Here is a 19,736-nt window from a genome sequence, read left to right as displayed (position 1 = left end):
ACGCCAGATATTCACGTATTAAAAATGGTAAACCTCGGATTAACCATTGTCGAGGAGCCTGGGGCCACTTGTTGGTAAACCTTGGATTATGTCAAGGAGCCTTCAAGGGGATTGAGCTTGCTACTCTACCCTTGCGTGCGTATCAGATCGTAGACTGTTCCCGCAGGTGTATTTGTCTCAGTTGGTAACCTTAGTGGCTATATTCTTTAGGACTCTTCCTGAGGTGACAGTGGTGGGAAGATCCTGCTGTACCTGGAGCAGACGTCGGCTAGACTCACTTGGATTTTCTGGGGGGTTCACTTCATTCGAGACGGTTAAGTGGAGGAACTTGTGCCAGTCTATTCATTAAGCAGGTTTTTGGGGTAACTGTTCCAACCTCCATTTCTGTACTGAACTCTGCGACGTTGGATTTCATCACCAACTAGTGTTTTCGGTCCGGAAAGTTACTGTTTGTGTGTGTTTGATCTCCTAGATTCTTTAGGCGTGTGATTCAAATTTGTTTGGTTCTTTAGAGATTTTAGGTGCTTTTCATTGAGATTTTACTTTGTTTGTGTGTGAAGTAGTTAAAAGTCTTTAACTGTGGCTGAATTACCAATACAGTCCCGTAGACTTCGGGGCCAGTCTCCTGAGATTATAAACGTGGCTGAGTTACTGAGGAAGTCCCGTAGACTTCGGGGCCAACCTCCTGAGGAAGTACCGAGCCAACTTGAAGGCTTAAAAGTCCTCGTAACTCCTAGAGACAGTAGAGTTGGGCCACCGGAAGAAGGAGAATCTTCTTTGATTGTACATCTTGATTTTCAAACGCCAGTAGCAGAATATAATCCACAGTCAGTGTCTGTCTCCGAAATCGCTGGTAGCTTTTCATCTACTAGTGATATAGGTGAAGAACCCGAAATATCCGAGCCTGAAAGTGAATTTGCTGCTACTCCGACATCGGGGTTTGTTTCTCCAACTTTTAGTGGTCCTGATTCACCTAGGGTCAAAAGAGTAATCACTCAAGATCTTCCTTCTGGACTTATTTCTATTGAAGAACTTGCTCCGGAAGAAGAAGAAGTAGGCATCCCTATCCCTGAAAATCAACCAACCGGGAGCGTGAATCAATTTTTTACAGTCCACCTAGGAGTAGTTCTTGGTATCTTTCTTTGACTAATTATTTAGAAAACTCAGGGTTAAGTTTTTCACCACCTCGTGCTGCTTATCAATCAACACCTAGAGGTTTTTATACTCCTGTCAATATGTCAGGACAGTCGTCCATGTTTACTCAATCGCCCAAATCCTTTTTGTACGGCGGTCCATCTGTTCCCTCTGGGTATCAGTCTCTTTCTGGTACTTTTCTGGGAGCATCTCCTCAACCCATTGAGAAAGGGTTATTAACTGGAAGCAATGGTAATAAACCGTTGAGCATAGAAGACATTCTTATGATGTCAGGTTCTATTCCCAATCCTCAACCTCAAGGTGGCCAGTTACCGCCTGGGGGGCAGCCTCAATTAACGCCTGGGGGGAAACCTCAAGGTACACAATTTGCATTTGGGGGGAAACCTCAAGGACAGTACGTACCTACGGGACAGTACGTCCTCAAGGTCAACCCGAGACTCAATATGTACCCCAAGGTCAACCCCAGTATCAATTTATACCTCAAGGTCAACCCCAGTATCAGTATGTGCCTCAAGGGTATCGACCCCAAGGTCAATACTCAAACCAAGGTTTCCAACCACCCCAAGGTCAAACGTATGTTCAAGGAACGGGAAATGTACCTTTCAATTATCAATCCTACCCTCAACCCGGTTATGGTCCTCAATATTCTCAACCAGTTATGGGTCAGTACCCCGGAATGAATATAGTGTGGGATCCATCGCAAACCCAACAGGTGTTGCAGCCAAGTGTACAGTTGTCATGTCAAACTGGACAACCCTTAGTTTCTGGTACATCCCAGCAACCAATCTAGTCTAACATTCAAACTTCTGTACCTTCGGTAGTTTCTCAGCCTGGGCCTAGTACGCCTCGTACTCCGCCTCAAACGCTGCTACAACTGCCGCTACATCTGTTCAATCTACCCCACCTACTTCTGGAGTATCGACAGCTCCGGTTTCTTCTATTCCTGTATCTACTCCTCAGACATCTTTACCACCGTCTGGATCTACGATGCAAACTTCGGTTCAAATTCCTGTAAGACAACCTGGTTTAAGTACGGTTGTCACAAGTCAACCTCAATTCACCTATCAACCGTACCAGGGACAGTACCAATTCGGTCCTGCTGTCCAGCAGCCAGTTTATCAGTATCAACCGTATCCTGGGTACACTTATCAACAACCTTAACAACCCCAGTACGGTCCGGTTAATCCTGGTTTTCCGAGAGGATACAATATCCCGAACGCAATTCCTATTCCTAGTTATCTTGGATATCCTCCTCCTGGGGCTGGTATCATGACCCAGAGTTTTAGGGATCCTAATCGGTAGTTACTGTTTATCGCAACTTTGGACTTACCTGACTTGTCGCGCCTAATGAACGATCCTATTAATTATCTTCCGTTTTGGCCGCCAATGCCGAATAAGTTGCCCAGTGACATTCCCAAATTCGAAGGTAAATCAGGAGAGGACCCGTCGAACCATGTGATGACTTACCACCTCTGGTGTGCGTCTAACTCCATCACAGATGATTCAATCCGTCTTAGACTTTTCCAGCGCACTCTAATTGGTCTCGCGGCCAAGTGGTATATTGAGTTACCGCAAGGCACTTTTTATAATTTTAGTCAGTTAGCTACCTCGTTTTTAACTCATTTTCAGTTTCCAGTCTGATATGACAATGGCACGGAATTGTTAACTTCGCTAAAACAATCGACATCCACTTACATTTCAGATCATATTCATGAGTGGAGACGTCGACATCGTTTAGTGAAGGTATTTATTCTGGATCAAATCTTGGCTGAGTGGTTTGTAAAATCTTTGTTGCCAAAGATCACTGAAGAAGTTGCTAAAGCTGGAGTGGTTACTGAGGAGCAAGTCATTGCTCAAGCACAGTACCTTGACTTGGTCTATACTCAGTCGGGTACGTTACATGAAAAAATCCCCGATCTTCCCAAGCAAAATCAAATCGCTGCAGCTCCTTTGGGATCTCATGCCGCTGATGGTATGATTGGCATGGTTAACACTAAAAGTAAGAAGAAGTCTTCCAAGAATTCTTCTCCTATCATAACCTTGCCTGATTCCACAACAGGAGATTCTTCTGCAGAGATCTCCGCCGATATTCATGTTGTAGAGTCATCTACAACCAAATCAAAATCCGGTGGGAAGAAGAAAGGAAAGAAGAAGAATAAAACGGACAAAAGTTCAAAGGAGAAACCTGAAAAGGCGGAATCCAATGACAAAAAGCACAAACCTCGTTATCGTTGTCTCATTTGTGACGATTAACATTTTACAAGAGACTGCCCTCATCGTGAAGAGGTTGCGAAGATTGTCAAGGGTTCCCAAACTCTTACTGTTTTGAAGGATCCTTTTCCGGCTCAAGACAGTAAGATGATAGGTTCATCCTCGAGTGCCAATGAAGAACCCATACTGATGATGTCCCATGTTAGGATTGCGACTCGATCGCAAGATTATGGTAGTAAGAGTCCTGTTGATGGTAAAGAAGTAGAATCTTCTCATTCTAATCCATCAACCTCAGCTCTCGGTTCCTATCCACTACAGATCGAGAAACCTAATCCAGACTTGGTAATCAAACCGCCCGCAAAAGGTATACTTCGAAAGTTAGCTTTCAATCCACATGCGAGAGCGGCTCAGAATTATAACATTGTTGAGGATTTAGCTATTTCACCCTCAGCAATGTCGGCTTTGGAAGTGCTGCAATCATGCCCAGCACAACGTAAATTACTTTTGTCGGCTATAGGAGCTGTTGATGTTCAGGACCCGAACCTAATAATTTTCGATCTAGAAAATAGTACACCGCGTTTGCCTCATCAAATGTCTTTCCAGATTCCAGTGATAGTAAAAAACAGGCCTATTCATCGGACTGTAATTGATGAGGGAGCCTCAACGTGTATTATGTCGATACAGTGTTGGAGATCGCTTGGTTCTCCTTCACTAAATCAATCCCCGACGATTCTAGAGGCCTTTGATGGCCGTGGGTTTCATCCTTTTGGCATTCTATAGGATTTGCCTATAGGGGTTGAAGGAAAAACGGTTAGTCTAGATGTGGAGGTGGTTGATGCCCCTCTAGACTACAACCTTCTCTTGGGTCAAAGTTGGTCTTACGCTATGACAACGGTCGTTTCATCAGTCTTTCGAGTAATAAAGTTTCCACACAATGGAAAGATCGTAACAATAGACCAGCTGGCTTACTTTTCATCCGACCCAGCCTCTTCGGAGAGTATTCAGCATGTTGGTAAAACGACTATCCCATATAAGGATGTTGGAGTATGATTAGTTAAAGATGCCGGTTTACTGGGAACTTTTCCTTTTCCTCCAATCAACACATCATCTTCATTTGCAACCATTCATATGATTACATCAGACACCATTGTTTATGATGATCCTTGGATCGTCCCTTCTGAATCTGAGATAGACTCATTTGGTAATTCCATGCCTTTGAGTCCATATGAAATTGCTTATGAAGCCGTGCAGTCATTTGCCGACCTGTCTTCAATCGAAAATGACTTAAAGAATGTGGTCCGTGAGGAATCACTTTTCACATCAACCTCGAATTTAACTACGTTTTCTGAACTTGTTCACTCTGATGAGCAAATTCGTGAAATCCTATGTGTAGATGATTTACCATGGGAAGATCTCCATCACAGATCTTCGTTTTTACCTGAGGATGATCGTTTTGAAAATGATTTCTCATCAATTTTTACAACTGAATATGTCAAGGAACCTCAGAATCCAATGAAACATCTTGATTCAGAGTTAAATTTGGGAGACATCTCTCGAACTATTCTTATTGACATTTCAGTTAGGCCCGGAATTGTTGAGAACATTCATATAGGTGCCTCGTGTACAGATGACGAAATTCAATTATATAAGGCCCTATTTCAAGAATTCCACGTCGTGTTTCCCTGGTCCTATGAGGAAATGCCAGGAATTGATCCCGCGATTGTTGTTCATGAGATCAAGACTTACCCGGACGCTAAACCCGTCCGGCAACATTTGCGTCAGATTCACCCACGAAAAGATGCTGCAATTAAAGCAGAAGTTGAAAAACTGTTGAAAGCAGGTTTCATTTATCCGATCCCATTAACGGATTGGGTATCGAATATTTTTCCGGTTAACAAAAAGCAGGGAACAATAAGAATATGCATTGATTATAGGGACATTAATCGACCCTATCCAAAGGACAATTACCCAACTCCCTATATCGATCAAATCATTGATGATTGTGCCGGCAGCGAAATATCCTCCTTTATGGACGGTTTTTCCGGATACAATCAAATCAACATTCTACCCGCCGATCAACCAAAAACGGCTTTCATTTGTCCATGGGGGACGTTTGCTTATTGCAAATTACCTTTTGGGCTTAAGAATGCCGGAGCAACTTTTCAAAGGGCGATGTCTTATGCGTTTCATGACATCAAGCACATTGTGCAACCATATCTCGATGATTTTCCTGCTCATTCATTACATCGAGCTGATCACCTCGTCCATTTACGAGCAATCTTTATGAGGTGTAGGCATTATCGTATTTGGTTGAACCCACACAAATGTGTCTTCTGTATAGAAACGGGTCGATTGCTGGGGTTTATAGTTTCAAAAGCCGGCATTCGCGTTGATCCCTCAAAGGTCGAAGCTATCATCAAATTTCCTCCTCCTTCGAGTCTTCACCAACTCCAAAGTTTGCAGGGGAAAGCAAACTTTTTACGACGATTCATTCCTAACTACGCCGACGTTACAAAGGGTTTCACCCGGTTTTTGAAGCAAAACACTCAATTCTATTGGGATGAGATAGCTCAGAAATCTTTTTATGCACTCAAACACGCGTTGACCCATGCACCGTTGTTGCATCCTCCCAACTACAACCAGGATTACTTCTTGTATCTCGCCGCCTCTCATTCCACCATTGGAATGGTCTTAGTTCAGGAAGATGAATCAGGAACTGAACATGTGATATATTACCTTAGTCGAACGTTAAATCCAACTAAGCTAAAATACTCACATGTGGAGAAATTGGCATTGGCATCCGTTCAAGCTGTCCAACGTTTTCGTCACTACATTCTACTACGTAAAACTACAGTAATTTCGGATTGCAACCCTATGATCTACATTTTGACCAAGTGTTATAGACATTTTTGTGCCTTACGGCATTGAGCATGAAATGTACATAATCTAAGGGATCCAAAGTCCCTAAGCATGTTGTTCCTACCCCTAGAGGAACAAGGCTAACAAACCACAGCAATTCACAGAAGTTCTCCACCAGAAACTGCTCAAAAACAAGTCAATTCAGGATCATTTCAGTGGCTACACTAGCCGTTTGCGCTGAATGTCAAAGCCAACACTGGCTACCTGCATTGAATGTCAACTGGAACACTAGCTACTTGCGCTGAACGAGAGTGGACAAGTGGCAGGCTCATTTCTCAAGGTGTCAAAACCCAGGAAGCTTCCAAAATGATACTTGCCTCAGGGAATTCGACTGGTGATGAGTAAGAGGTTCCAAATCTCCAAGTGGAAGCAAGAACCTCCAAGTGGACTCAAGAACTGACAGAGGGAGAGGACACTAGTCAGATCTCAAGCTGACTCATCCTCTCTCCAAACATCTATATATGGATCTCTCCTCCATGAGATCTAGAGGCTGGAATTTTGTTATTGCAAAGAATTGTTGTTGGTTTGAGACTGGAATCATTGGGTGCTTAATGCTTTGAAAGGGGTGAAGATAGGAATTCCATTTGCTGGGAAGGAGATGCTGGATTGGAGCCCTCTGGGTTGTATCTCTTCCTGAACCTTGTTATTCATCAATAAAGCTATCTTGGTTTCTCCTATATGCTGATGTATTTTTGATGTATGAATGCATTAGTGTATTTAGTTTATTTCTAATCCTAAACTAGTTATGAATGTGAATATCTGTCTTTGTGTAGTGTTCTTCTCTTGTCGCAAGTAGCTGTTCTCTTGTGATCTTGCAGGAAGTTGAAGCTGGATAAGCAAGAAGGCAAGTAGCTGTGAACTCCCAAAGAGAAGAGAGACCGGATCGAGGGACAAACGGAAGACACCGGTAAGTCTATTGATCTCTCTTCTTTCACATTTCATAAAGGAAGAAACCAGAATAGCTGTACTCGTTTGTTGCTAAGGCACTGTCACACCTTAGGTGGATAGGATCGTCCTGCATAGGCATTTTTCCCCACAACAAATTGGCGACTCCGCTGGGGAGATCTGTTTAGTCATTTTATTTGTGTTTCTATCATTGTTTGCATCATAGACTTGACAGCAACAATCGAACTGCATCTTTCCCAGATGCGAAGTAGAAAGTTGCTGCTTTGATCCAATTGCTGGACTTGTCTATGATCTAAACAATGGATTCACAAATGATTTGATGATCCTTGTGATAGATCTTAGTAGCCCTTCAAAGCATCCCTTTGATTACACCTTGCTTGTTGCTTTTATTTGGCCTGAAACAGTGAATTATATAGCAATCTGTGACCCAGAACCTGAGGGAAACGAGAGTTTCTCCTACAGCGCAGACCTAGTGAAGGGATTCTGCATTTCAACGCAGGTCCCGTGAAGGTTACCTGCGCTGAATGTCAAAACCCCTGTGTTGAGGTTGCGCTGAACCAGTTTGTCCTTGTGCAGCTGGGGTTCTCTACTCTGTTTTGCCTTGTTTTGATCTCTGATTTTTACAGCCTGTAACCAACATAGGTACCAGTCTGATAACTCCTTTTCTCTGCTTAAATTCCGCCTCATTTTGTACAAAAAGACTGTGAGTGTTTTTATTTGTTTGTGGCATCATTTACAGTTTTCCTTTGCATGAGTGAAATAGTCATCCTGTAGCCCTTGATTCAGATTTGTTGATTGTGATCTTAGAGAGAGTTCATTGACTGTTAGCAGATTGATTATACATTTGCTTTTTCTTATTGGTTTGAGTTTGTCTCTTTTAAGTGTCAAAACAAGTCTTCATTTCGAAAATCGTTAAGTGTTGTAATCTCTTCTATCTTCTCCGATTTCGAAAAAGTAAACTTGTTTGTATTGATCATTTAAAAGCAAATTCAAAGTTGTACAAAAAGCTTTCTTTGTAGGCATCAATACTAAGAAAGCGGAAAACAAACACCTGCATTGTGCATTTGCATTTGATAGTTTGCATGATTGATTTAGGAAAAGTGCATTAGAGTGTGCTGATTGCTCTTTGAGAAAATATGGTGTCTTTCTTTTCCCTTAGTAGCTAGGATTTTCAAAGTTGAAAAGATATAAAGCTTGCTTATCATCTTTAGACTGCATTTAGGAATTTGTATCATACATCTCGTGGTGAACCTTGAAAGGCAAACTTTAAAAAGATCAACCTAAAATAAATTGAATGAACTTAACAATGCTTTGCAACATAACGCACAACATAGAGGTCTAGGCTAGAGACGTGTTCCGGCGTCGTTAAGCCTGGTGATTGTCGATCTCGTGGATGGTGGGTGATTCCTCCCGAGGGATGATAGCACCAGTACGGATTGTGCTCCCACGTACTGTCGCATATATATTGGGAGACCCCTATAGGCATAAAAACTTTATCCTTAGGAAGCAGTGTCGGCTGCCCTACTGATCGCAATGCACTGAACACAGCATTCAGGAAGATCGACCGCCGTACCCTAAAAAGTATTCTGCGGTTTTGCGAAAAGTTTGGCACACCCTCTGCCTAGAACTCCAGAGCAGTTCCTTTTGGCCTTTTTCAGACTCTATAACAGAAAAAGTCCATCCGAGCATTTGTCACTTCGGGATCGTTAAAACATCGAAGGAGACTAGAGTCATCTTTATTTTTTTCTCGACTCTTTAAAAGTGAAAAAGCAAGTTGTGTCTAAAAGCGTCTAAAAAATTCACTTAATTCGGAAACACACTTTCCCCTTTTGTATTTTGGTTGATCGAGTAATCCGCAATCGTGGAAGAAAGTCAATTGAAACCCTGTCATTCGCGGAGGCTTACGAGTCAACTGTCTTTGTCTCCGGAATCGAAAACAGTACGGACAAAGCGAACTCGTTTAACCGGTTCGAAATATCCTATCAAAGTTAGAACAAGTGTTCCAACCACATCTGAGATTCCGGTTACTCCACACATTTCTGGAAACCCTGCCTCTATAGAAGAAGTTCAACAGCCACAGAGGGACAGTAACATTGATCCTAGTCTGGGAGCAAATACTTGCGTTACTGAACCAGTTCCATCTATAACCGGTTTAGAGAGTCTTGCTCCTCAAACAACTGTCGCTGTCGATTCAACCCCTTCTTCGGCACCAGAAATATTTTACGGACCTGACGGTCTTCCTCTTCCACCGGGTTTGATTGCGATAGAGGAAATTGTAGAGGATCCGCAAGCAAGTACTCCAACCCATTTTGGAGTCGGGGTCACTCTATTTCCTTCATCAGAAGTTAGTCCACCACAAGTGGAAGTTCCTGTAGAATCGCTAGGCAATCTATTGGATAGACTCAAAATGTCTGAACAACTGTCAACATCTAGGACTGTGTCGAACGACACAGCGACAGCATAAGCCCCTGCTGTCACTCCGACAATGTTTGCCGGCATACTATCTGTCCCGACTAGCTCACAACCGCTAGAAGGAGTCCACCAAGGGACTATTTCGACAGTGTGGTCCGTTCCAGTTTGTTCATCCGGAATAATATCTGGCAACTCTTATGTTGAGACTCGTCAGATTGATCCATTTGGAGGTCAATTTGGGCAATCCAGTCCCCAAGGACAAACAATCCCCTTGAGTTCCGGATTGCTACCGTATGGGGGGCAGTATGCCCTTTCATTACCCCCTCCGGGAGGGTATCCGTACGGGAGTTCACAACAGTATTCAGGTTATACTGGAATTACATCAAGTGGTTGGGTACCTATGCTACCTCAACAACCAAGGGTTGTATATTCTATGCAACAGTGTGTACCTATGTCGAACATCCCGACCACACTGGCTATTGTGACAGTGTCACAAGTTCAAACGTTGCCTGTTGTATGTCAACCTCAGATTTCTCAGGTTGTAATGCAACAGCCCCTTGACCCTGTGACACAACCACAATCGCCAACTGGTGGGGCGACACAGGTCCAAACGGGTACAATTACCCCACACCTTGGTCCAACGGTTAGTATAGCGCAACAGAACATGGCTTCACAACCGTGGCTGGTGCAATACCAACAACCACAATTCCAACAAGTATACCAAGGTTCTGAGCAGCAGATCTTTGCGAACAGTGGACAACCGTATATTCAAAACGGTCAAAACCAACCGCTTTACAGTGGTCAAGTCCACCAACCGTATCAGTCGTACCAACATAAATTACATTATGCTGGTATGCAAAGGCCCACTGCTCAGGTGATCCCATCGTACCCTGGGTATGCTTCACCTAACCTGAATCAACAGTTACCATTCGTGGCAACTTTAGAGTTACCCGATCTACACCGGTTAACCAACGATCCGATTGCTTACGCCCCTTGGTGGCCAGCGATTCCTCACAAACTTCCATCTGACATTCCTAAATTCAATGGAAATCCAGGTGAAGACCCATCGAATCACGTGATGACTTTTCATCTATGGTGTTCATCAAACACCCTGAATGATGATTCGATAAGGCTTCGCCTTTTCCAGAGGATGTTAACGGGTCCAGCGGCAAAATGGTATATTGAATTACCCAGAGCCTCGTTCGACAATTTCAGCTCCCTAGCCACGACTTTCTTAACCCATTTTCAATTACCGATAAGGTATGAAACGGGAACCGAAATATTAACCAACTTCAAGCAGACAACTGCCACTCATATATCCGATCATATACATGAATGGCGTTGTCGTCGTAGGATGGTGAAAACATACGTTCCCGATCAGCTATTAGCTGAATGGTTTATAAAGTCGTTACTTCCTGCTATAACAGAAGATTTGGAAAAGGGGGGGGTCGTAACAGAGGAGCAAGTTATTGCTCGTGCACAATATCTAGACTTAGTTTATACTCAGTCTGGCACGCTCTACGACAAAATACCTGATGCTCCTAGACCGAAATTCTCAATTCCTCCTCCTCCTAAATCAAATAGTGACTCTCATGCCGGCGATGGTGTGATTGGCACAGAAAATGCGAAATCAACAAAGGCTTCGTCTAAGAAAGCCCGTAAGAATTCGGATCAAAATGCAAAAGATGAAATTCTTGCTTCGGAAGTAAATGCCGTATCAGCAGATAAAGGCAAAGAAACCAATCAACCAGGAAGCAAGAAGAAGCAAAACAAAGGGAAGAAGAAGAAACAGGGTGAGTCATCCCCTGGAAAAACTTCTTCAAACCCTCCTAGGAAAGGGAAACCAAAAAGTCCATGCATGATATGTGACGAGGCTCATTGGACATCCGATTGTCGATACAAAGCTGAGCTTAGAAGGTTCTTCAAAAGTTCACAGACCTCAGCTGTGTTAACTGATCCGTTCCCAAACCCAGGTCAAAATCTAGTTGATAGTGGAAATGCTTCCCCGTCGCAAGTGCTTATGTTGTCGGTTTCAAAACAACAGAATGATGCTTTGATTTTGACAAGGAACAAAGATTACGGGAATCCGCAGCTGTCGAACGACAAAGGTAAAGATCAACCAAGTAGTTCGACAACAACTTCGACAGAAGTTGTACCACCCATCATTCCTGAATTAACAATAAAACCGCCAAAGGGAGTAGTACACAAGTCGACATTTAATCCTCGCGCCAGAGCGGCGCAGCATTATAACATAGTGGAAGATTTGGCCCAATCGCCATCCGCTATGTCGACTCTTGAAGTACTACAAAATTGCCCATCCCAAAGGCAAGCGTTGTTATCGGCTATTGGTGGGGTTGATCCTAAGGATTCCAATCTTGTATCCTTTGATCACAAAGGATACGATCCTCAGTTACCAGCTCAACTAGCTTTCCTTATTCAAGTGAAAGCCCTCAACAAAACTGTTCACCGAACAATTATTGATGAGGGGGAATCTACATGTATTATGTCGATGAGTTGCTGGAAAACTTTAGGATCTCCAACCTTGTCGCGATCTTCGACGACATTAAAAGCATTCGATGGAAGGACATATACCCCGTGCGGTATCCTTAATAACTTGAAAGTTGAACTGGGAGGAAAAACAGTAGAAATAGATGTTGAAGTCATCGATGGGAATCTGGACTACAACATCCTACTGGGAAGACCGTGCATATATGCCATGGCAGCTATAGTGTCGACTTATTTTAGGAAGATCGCATTCCCTTTTCAAGGAGGGATTACGATCGTCGACCAACAAGACTTCCTCCCTAATGGTTCACAAGTTACAGGAAGCATTCCCATGATCCATGGAAGCAACCACTCGCTTCAAGACATCAGAGTAGGCCTACTGAAAGACCCCACATTAATGGGAACTTTCGCACTTCCGCCTCCATTCTATATAGGAGAAGTAGCATTCGTAAGAGCCTGCAACATGATATCTTCCACGAAGATCTCAGAAGACGATGTCGAAATGGATCATGCAATGGTTTTGCCCCCAAGCCCCATTGAAATATTGTAGCAATCAATGTTTCAAGCATGGGAGGCGAACCCAAATCAACGCTCATCAAGCATTTGGGTAGATAGGTATAGAGAATATGGTACCCCATTAGATCCTTGGTCGAAAGTACATGGGACTGACGAACGAATCCTACAATCAATGTTGATTGAGGGGGCACCATGGAATGATTGCCACCATCGTTCCCTTCTTCCAGAATATGAAGAAGATACTCAACATGACCTGTACCACCCTTCAGTTTTTGAATTCCTATCAAATACTGTAAATACGGTGGATTCCGAGCAAAACTTATCCAATATTGAAGAGACTATATCCATAAATATCTCGACTAAAACAAACGTTGTAGAGAATATTTATGTCGGCAAAGGATGTTCTCCTTCAGAAATGGAAATATATAACGCTCTTTTTCGCGAATTCAGAGATGTCTTTGCTTGGTCATATGATGAAATTCCAGGCATTGACTCGAGTATTGTTGAACATGAAATTAAAATGTATCCTGATGTCAAACCAGTAAGACAACGGCTTCGGCAGGTGCACCCCAAGAAAGCCGCTGCCATTAAGGCAGAAGTTGAAAAACTTCTCCATGCTGGATTCATCTACCCCGTTCCTCTAACCAATTGGGTATCGAATATTTTCCCTGTTATGAAGAAACAAGGGACAATTAGAGTGTGTGTCGATTATAGGGATGTAAACCAAGCTTGTCCGAAGGACAACTACCCTACACCCTTCATCGACCAGATAATTGACGAATGCGCCGGATGTGAAATCTTTTCATTTATGGATGGATTTTCCAGGTATAATCAAATAAATATCCGCCCACAGGACCAGTCAAAGAATGCATTCATCTGTCCGTGGGGCACATTCGCTTATTGAAAATTACCCTTTGGTTTAAAGAACACAGGGGCGACGTTTCAGAGGGCAATGAATTATGCCTTCCATGACATCAAGAACATCGTTCAACCTTATCTCGACGACCTTCCGACTCATTCGTGAAAGCGGACTGATCATCCGCAGCATTTAAGAGCGATATTTCTACGTTGCCAACACTACAAGATAAGACTCAATCCGCACAAATGTGTGTTTTGCGTCGGTTCTGGTCGTTTACTTGGCTTTGTAGTCTCTAAGGATGGGATTCGGCTCGACCCTTGCAAGGTTCAGGCAATCTTTAATTTGCCTCCACCTTCAAATTTGCTTCAGATTCAGAAACTCCAAGGGAAAGCAAACTTTCTGAGGAGGTTCATTCCAAATTACGCAGAACTTGCTAATGGTTATACTCGTCTTTTGAAAAAGGATGTACCTTTTGTCTGGGATCAGGTGGCGCAAGCTTCCTTTGATGCTCTGAAAGATTCTCTAGTAAAAGCATCATTAATGTATTCCCCGGACTATCAAATATATTTTAACCTGTATCTGGCTGCAGCAGATACGACCATTGCGATGGTTTTAGTTCAAGAAGTCGATGGAATTGAACATCCTATATATTATTTAAGTAAAAACTTGAATGATACAGAAATCAAATATTCTTATGTTGAAAAGCTAGCACTCGCTGCTGTTCAAGCGATACAAAGATTTCGACATTATGTCCTCTTTCAGAAAACTACCATTCTATCAGATTGCAACCCCATGACTTATATATTGTCGCGACAGTTGCTGGGGGGAAAGTATTCAAAATGGATAGCCATCCTTCAAGAGTTTGATCTAGAATTTGTAAAATCCAAATCAAAGAAAGCTTTAGTTTTCGAAGAATTATTGTGCGATCTCCCATCGTCGTCCAACGATGAAACATCAGAAGAGTAAATCGTGGACGAAAGTTTGTTTCTAATATCTGCAAGCGATGAGTGGTATGGAGATATAATAATATATCTCCAAACCCAAAAATTCAGGCTTGACACCTCTAACTCAGAATAGAAACGTATACGATACCAAGCGAAAGACTACATGATCATCGGTGATACGCTTTACTGTCGTGGTATCGATACAGTTCTGAGGAGGTGCCTCACCCATGAAGAGGCCGAAAAAGCCCTGAATGAGTGTCATTCAGGCACGTGTGGGGGGCATCAATCTGGATATGCTACAACACAGAAAATCTTACGAGTAGGATACTTCTGGCCAACCATGTTCAAAGATTGCATAACCGCAGTCAGAAGTTGCCATGCTTGTCAAATTTTTGATAGCAAAACCAGAAGACCACCCGCACCTTTACAGCCAATAGTTGCTGTTGGGCCTTTCGCCAAATGGGGCATCGATTTCATGCAATGTAACCCCACCTCGACCGGGGGGCATGGGTATATTATAGTCGTTTTTGACTATTTTACCAAATGGGCCGAGGCGATGCCTACATTAGATAACACTGGTTAAACAACTGCCCTTTTCTTTTTCAATCATGTAGTCGCCAGATTCGGCGTACCACAGGCCATAGTTACAGATCATGGGTCGCATTTTCGCAATCACATGATGGTTGAATTAGCTGCCAAGCTAGGGCTATCTCACGACAGCTCTACCCCGTATTATCCGCAAGCCAACGGACAAGTTGAAGCAATCAACAAGGTCCTGAAACGTATGTTGCAAAGGATGATCGGGGTTCACAAAAGAAGGTGGCACCTAATCCTGTACTCAGCCTTGTGGGCTTACCGAACATCGGTAAAGAACGCGACCGGGTTCACACCTTTCCAATTGGTGTATGGCCTGGAAGCAGTCTTGCCCATCCAGTGTGAAATCTCGTCTCTTAAACTCGCAATTGATCTCCTCCCCGGAACTTCGGAAGAAGAGGCTCGTTTCTTGGAATTAATCCAATTGGATGAAACCCGTCGTGACGCCACTTTGGCTAACGAAGCCCATAAGAAACGAGTCAAGCCGCAGTTCGACAAAAATATCAAACCCAGTGTCTTCTCAGAAGGTGACTTGGTCTTGCTTTATGACCAAGAATCCGATAAATTGGGAGCAGGTAAATTTAATTCTTTATGGATGGGCCCCTATATTGTTAAACGAGTGTTAGCAAAAGGAGCCTACGAGTTAATGGATTATGGCGGAATTCCACTGGCGCAACCCCGTAATGGGTTGTACCTCAAGCGTTACTATGCTTAAATAGTGACCAATATGCATGCACCATGATTTATGTTATTATGTTGGGGGCATGCAAAATTATCATCGAGCAGTTTTTGCACAAAGTTCATGCTTGTTAAAAAATAAACGCAAGATTCGAGCAGTTTTAGCACAAAGTTCATTCTCGTTAAAAAATAAACGCAAGATCCGAGCAGTTTTAACGCGGACTTCATGCTCGTTAAAAAATAAACATAAGCAATGAGCAAGTGTTTCCACCAGTGTTTAAGCTCATTTTAAAATAAAAAATGAACCTACCCGGTAAATAACCACTGTGAATGTAACCTTATCAGCCATTAAAGCCTTGGTCGTGTTTGCACCGTCACCTCCACTTTTCATTTGGCCGATCGTTCACCTCCATATGTTTGTTTACCCATTTTGAGGAACAACTGCGAAGAGTGATTTCACCTAGACATCCTTGTGACACTGCCGTGATTGGAAAATTCCAACCTGTACCTGGAATCAGTTGCTAACCCTGTTTATCACTCGTTCCTCAAAAGACGAGTCTTCTTTAAGCTCTTTTCAGCTGACTCGTAAAATATGAAAAGATTGCCGAGTCCTTGGCCTTCCAGCTCGTTAAAGGGACAGGAAGAGCTATCCCTCCTCTAGATTTTAATCTTTTTGGACCTGAGGGATTATTGCACAAAAAGATCGAGCGCTTGTTTTGTTCGGCTCGTTAAAACTATCGAAAACTCATCCCTTCTGTATTGTTTTATACTTTTTCGGACTAAAGGGATTAGATGACGAAAAAGGAATTTTGGAGTTAACTTTATGTACCTTTTAAGACTCTCTAAAAATGAAAAGGACCGAGTTATCCTTGTCGTTAGACTCGTTAAAATCATTAAATAGTGACAAACTTGTCTTTAGACGAGAACGAGTTTCACTATCGCTAGGCTCGTTAAAACATAGCGATGGGCTTGCCCGAAGGGCAGGTTATAGAACAAGCATATGTTATCCTCCTCAAGCTTGACAAAAATAAAGAGGTACTGGTCAGCAATGACTGGGGAAAAAATGGGAGAAACTAAAGAAAACTTTGATGGTAGCAAGTCGCTCTTGAACATGACACTTTTCCTCCGTACCACAATTAGGTTGGGTTGTTTCATTCACCGGTCACATCCATGGTCTCGCCATACCATCCATATTTGGGTAATGCTACCAATCCATCGCATCAGTGTCGCCATATGTTCAAGAGAAGTCGTTCAGAAAAGTCAACCGTGTCCCATCCACTGCCATACATTATCCTTCATCCTTTCATGACCGCCACCCTGAATCATATGTCACAGATCGTTTTCACCTCCATTAAAATCATTAGCTTCTGGAGACTCACTTGTAATTGTTGGGCTTTCTTGGAGATGCGGATGAACTGCTAGAAGACCCGGATGATGTTGTTGATGTAGATGGACTGGATGACTCATCTTCAGAGGAAGGAAAATCAAGTTCATACCAATTTGGTGAAGTTGGTTGACTTTGCCTTTGTCCATTTCTTTTACTTCCCTTAGTTTCTAATTTGTGAAGAAGATTTTCAATTTCTTCAGCACTCTTACTCTCTGTTTCATCAAACCATCTTCCATAATCACCTGATGTCCTGCTTGTCGAATCGTGACTAAAGAGAGCAAATTTTTCTTGAAACTAGGTACATACCATACATTGGAAATCAATTTTTCTCCAATGTCAGGGAGAAAAACTTTTACGACTCCTTTTCCATAAGGAGTATGTTTTGTATCATCAGCAAGAAAAATTGAATTAAGTTGGCATTCTTGAAAATTCCAGAAAAAATCACGTCGACATGTCATGTGCTGAGTTGCCCCGGAATCCAAGATCCAGGCATCTTCATAGTCACTTCTAAGATGAGATGAAATTTGTGATGCTGGTGAGGAAGTAAAAACATATTCTGAGCTGTCGTCATCTTGATCATTTGCAAATTGTGCTGAATGCTGCTGAAACTTGGGAATTCTACTAAGTGAAGTTCGACAATCTTCAGCATAATGGCCAACTTTGTTACATCTTCGACACACAATTTGACTTAAGTCTCTTCCTCATCCTGAAGATTGTCCTCTGCCTCTGCTTTGACCTCTATTTGGAGATTGTCCTCGACCTTGATTATTGTAGCCTTGTCCTTGAAAATTTCCTCTTCCTTGGTTATTTCCTCTACCTTGAAAATTATTTCTTCCTCCTCTGTTAAAATTGTTGCCTCTACTTTGGCTTCGACCTCGATTATGTGTTGCTTGATTCTGATTCCATCTACCTCTTCCTCGAGAACTATCTGCTGATGACTTACTTGTGCTGGCTTCTGTGAGAAAAACATCTTCACCAACTTTCTTCTTCTTCCCAAAAGTTTTATCATGTTGACTTAACATTTCACAAAGTTCATCAAACTTTAGTTTTTCTAATTTCCCAGTTACTTGTAAAGTCTCTAAAAAATGCGTATAGGAAGAAGGAAGCCCAGCAATTACAATTGTGACCATAAAGCTATCATCAATTGCGGGAAAACCAACATTAATAATTTCTTGCTTAATATTCTTAAGTCTGGAGAGATATTCAAGAATATCACCATCTTCAGTTAATTTTTGTTGCAACAATTTTAGCTGTAGATCAACCTTCTTTGATTCTGGCTGAGTATCAAAGAGGTCTTTAAAAGTTTTCAAGGCAGTCCATGCATCTGTGGCATTCTCTATATGTACATACATTTCATCATTCACAGACGATTTAATAAGAGCTAAGGCTTTAGCATTCTTGATTTCCCATTTTGCCAGTGGATCTGCATCTGTGGGTTTATTCGGCTTTACATCTCCATCACATATTCCTTGCCATAATTCATTGTAAATGAGTGTGCTTTCAATAAGACGATGCCACGTTTTATAAGATTTGGTGCCTTCTAGTTTGTCGGAATCAGAAAATAAGTTAATCAACTTAGCCATTTTTAGCGATGAAGAGACGCACCAAGAAGCAGAACAGAAAGGACAAGATAGTCAACACAACACACCACGCAAAAAACACGATCTATCGGGGCTTGGCCTTGACCCTCGAATAGTCGTCAAAACAGGAGAATAGTGACTGAGCTTTGCACTTGGCTCTAGTCAATTTCTCAAATTTTACAGGGCAACTTTCAAAATTTGACTTTTTACAATGGTGCTTTGCACAATCTGGTAAAAAAATTACCCCCCCTCAAAGCAAAAAATACTTTGAGTTACAATTTGATGATCCCAAAAAACTTCTTAAAAAAACAAATTACCCAACACACCTTATCTCCCCAATTTATAAATTACCCAAAAACCTTATCACTCCATTAATGTTACAAAATTAAAAAATCACCATATTTTTGCAAATTACAAATTTAATTCAGCTTCATGTTCATTCTATTTTCACATATCACCTGAATTCAATTGAACTGCAGATTCTCGAATTGTAGTGCTTGGTACACCCTCATCTTCAATCGAATTTTGTTGAGAGGCGCTTCTTTCTACACTCTCTTCTTTTCTGGTTGCATTATTTAATTCCTCTCAAATCAGCTACCTACGACCAAGCTGGGTCCCATCAACACGTCGCTAATCATTGGTAGATTGTGGCGGATAATATTTGTGCTCATTTCATGAGATCTTTTTTAAACACAGATAGAAGGGAAGATGTAAATCCCAACATCACAGGTTACATATATATTTTTCTTTGGCATTAACAATAGAATTCAAACCTTCATGCGTGAAGAGATGTGATTCATCCTTCATTTCTACCCTCATTCTCGAAGAACTCCAACGCCGGTGGGTTATGGGCTCACGCAAATGCTGGCTTTAAAAAAACACACGCTAGTTTGCTATGAAACTTCGGATTCGGACTCGGACTCCGCTGCAGTAGGCACACACAACCTGATTCACAATATATTTTTTTTTCAACGCTGGCAATCGGTAAATATGTTGAGGAAAGCCGGAGCTAGTGTAACCAGTGCTGCCCGCGCAGCTCATGCGTCGGCTATGGGTGGCGTGAGGGCTTC

The 19,736-nt window shown here is 42.3% G+C and overlaps 1 pseudogene; it reads right to left on the bottom strand.

Moving 5' to 3' along the window:
• The window catches only part of LOC149232797 (equilibrative nucleotide transporter 3-like), a 36,414-nt pseudogene extending 16,941 nt beyond the window's left edge, over positions 1–19,473 (bottom strand).
• Between the last annotated feature and the right edge of the window lie 263 nt (positions 19,474–19,736).

The sequence above is a fragment of the Pinus tabuliformis genome, chromosome J (genome assembly GCF_031772625.1).
Source record: "Pinus tabuliformis cultivar Carrire ecotype Pingquan chromosome J, CPIR1, whole genome shotgun sequence".
Classification (NCBI taxonomy): domain Eukaryota; kingdom Viridiplantae; phylum Streptophyta; class Pinopsida; order Pinales; family Pinaceae; genus Pinus; species Pinus tabuliformis.
The sequence above is the reverse complement of the archived record's forward strand: the minus strand, read 5'-3'. Positions and strand labels throughout refer to the sequence as shown.